The sequence below is a fragment of the Crocodylus porosus genome, unplaced genomic scaffold (assembly GCF_001723895.1).
Source record: "Crocodylus porosus isolate Cpor-Errol unplaced genomic scaffold, CroPor_comp1, whole genome shotgun sequence".
NCBI lineage: Eukaryota > Metazoa > Chordata > Crocodylia > Crocodylidae > Crocodylus > Crocodylus porosus.
The window spans coordinates 251,936,002-251,938,847 of NW_017728886.1; the positions used below are offsets into that span (position 1 = coordinate 251,936,002).

A 2,846-nucleotide genomic window follows, 5' to 3' on the forward strand; every position below is an offset into this window, starting at 1 on the left:
TAAGAGGAGGTTAGATGAACATCTAGTTGGGGTCATTTGACCCCAGTACTCTTTCCTGCCATGGCAGGGAGTCGGACTAGATGATCTGCTCAGGTCCCTTCTGACCCTACAAACTATGAAACTATAAGTTGCCAGGAAAGAAAGAAAGAAAGAAAGAAAGAAAGATATTTTCAGAAGCATAACACTGATATGTCATAGCACCACAGTTCGTACGTTCCAACAATCCAGGTGACGTCACATTGTACAAGGTGAGGAAAGAGAAAGAAACAGCCAGTCACGCATTTGTGTAGTGCTGTTACACACAGTTGGTGCTGCCAGCTGAACCGGGCACCGGTTCCTAGCCCACTGGAAAAAAAATTGCCGGTCCGCCACATCAGATAGTTTGAGAAGCACTGCTCTAGATGAAGCATGACCAATGCTGAGTAGAGGCATTATCACCTCCCATTTCTTACACCTAATGCTTCAATTGATGCATCCCAAAACTACATTCACCTCTTGTGTGGCTGAACTGCAATGCAGACTTACATTGCAAATCCACCAAGACTTAAGCTCCTTCTCCTAAGTGCTGCCACCCAGACGGATTTCACCAATTTTGTATTTATATTTTTGATTATTCTTCCCAAGATGTAGCAGCTTGCATCCCTCAGCATTGAATTTCATTCTGTTAACTCTAGCCCAGCGTTCCAACTTGTCAAGATTTTTTTGAATTGCACTCCTGTTCTCCAGCATGTTTGCAATCCTTCCCAGTTTCACATTATTTGCAAATCTCCTCAAGAAACTTTCTATTCCAGCATCCAATTCATTAATACCTAGCTGGGGATGGTCCTGCTTTGAGCAGGGGGTTAGACTAAATGACCTTCTGAGGTCCCTTCCAACACTAACTTTCTATGATTCCATGATTCTAATAAACACACTGAACAGCAGTGGGAACAGGACAGACCCCTGTGGGACATGGATACATTTCTAATTACCCTTTGCCTGTGGCTATTGAGTTCATTGTCTATCCACATTTAGGGGTACACCAATAAAAATTTTCTTGGCTGATACCAATGGCAGATTATTAACCAGCCGTATGGGCCAATACTGATCTGATAGCTAATTTACAGGAATGCAGCCTGGCAGAGTAGAGAGCAGCCTCCTGCCAGTAAGTTTGGGGGGGGGGGGGGCCAGATGGAGGCCCCCCTCCCTGATGAGGGAGAGATTGGGGAAGGGGCAGGAGCTGCCCAGTCAGGGCAGTGAATGCAACTCTGGGAGCAGGACAGAGCTGTGGGTGGCTTGTCCAGGGGCTGGAGGGGGAAGCTCCCTGCTGCTGCGCATTCATCTCTAGGGAAGGCATGTGGGACATGCGCCCCCCTGGATTAGTGTGCAGGGCAAGGGCAGTGTCGGCACTGGAAGGAGGGACTATGGGGAATTCTGGGGTGGCTGTAGCCCACCCTGTAGCCTTCCCACTCCCAGCACTGCTGACACCCACCCCAAGTACAGACCCAGCCCAGCCCCCTGCCAGGAAAAAGCTGGTGCAGCTCCTGGCTCTGAGCCTGCAGCAGGTAGCCCGCCTTCACCCTACACACAAATCCAAGGGGGTACATGGAGGTGTGCACAGTGGCGGGGATCCACCCTTACTCCCCTCCACCCCTCAGAAGAGCTGCCCACGGCTCCGCCCTGCTTCTGGGGTTGTATTCCCTGCCCTAGCTGGGCAGCGCCTGCCCCACTCCCTCTCTCACTGTGGGGGCCTTGATCTGCCCCCGACCCACACCCCTTCTCCCCAGATTTACTGGCCAGACAATGCTCTCCAAGCTGCATTCCTGGTTGCATGCATGCATGAAGCACTTTATTGGCAACATTGTTGGCTACGCTGGCCAAAAAAAGCTGATTGCCAATAATGTTAATTTTCCTTTCATCAGTGCGGATCTGATATGCACCTCTGTCCACATTATAGTAGTTTTGTCTAGCTCACATTTCTCCAATTTGTTTATAAGAAGGTTGTGTGGGACCTTGCCAAAAAACCTGATGAAGTCCAAGTATGCTACATCGGCAGTATTCCCTTCATTCACCCAAGTAGTTACTTTGTCAAAGAAAGAGATCAAGTTTGTACTGCATGATTTGCAGTTAGTAAATCCACGTTGACTGCCTGTGTTCACAACCTTTCCTCCCAGATACTTGCAAAAGGATGTCTTCATGATATTCTCCACTAACTTCCCAGATACTAAAGTGAGATTAACCAGTCTGTAGTTCCTCATGTCCTCCTCCTTGCCCCCTTTTTTTTTTTAAAGCGATGCCACTATGTGGCCCTTTTCTAGACCCCTGGTATTTTGCCCGTCTCCCACAACTTCTGTTATTGCCAATGCCCCAGAGATCTCTGCCAGTTCCTTCAGCAACCAGGGATGAACTTTATCAAGCCCTGTTGACTTGATTTCATTCAGACACATCAGAAGCTCTGAGTGTTTCTTTGTTATCGCATCCCTCAGCTTGTTCCCTTATTAGCTGTTAAGTAGCTCCATCTTCTGTTAAGAGCTCACCCTGGCTATTTAACATGGGATCCACAGCTTCTTTGGTCTTTCTTTTCTGGCTAACACATTTGCTCAGTATAGGAGGAAACAATCAATATCTCAGTTTCCCATCATCTTCACATCCTCCACCATTTCTTCCCTATTGGTCAGAAAAAGATCAAAGATACATGATCTGTAGACTTAATCTCACTCAAAAGGCAAGTACAAGGCAAGTGCCTGTGCAAATAGAATATAAACTACGCCCAAGTGCTAAATACTGCAGCTCTCTGGCAACAGAAGCCTCAGCTAGGCATGTAAAGGTAAAACAGGATTTACCCTGACTTTCTCAAGAGAAAGAGC

General features: G+C 47.5%; 1 protein-coding gene across 1 annotated transcript in view; it reads right to left on the reverse strand.

Annotated features, from left to right (window-relative positions):
- ATAD2 (ATPase family, AAA domain containing 2) overlaps positions 1-2,846 on the reverse strand; it is a 57,680-nt gene that overhangs the window by 5,970 nt on the left and 48,864 nt on the right. The window lies entirely within an intron of this gene.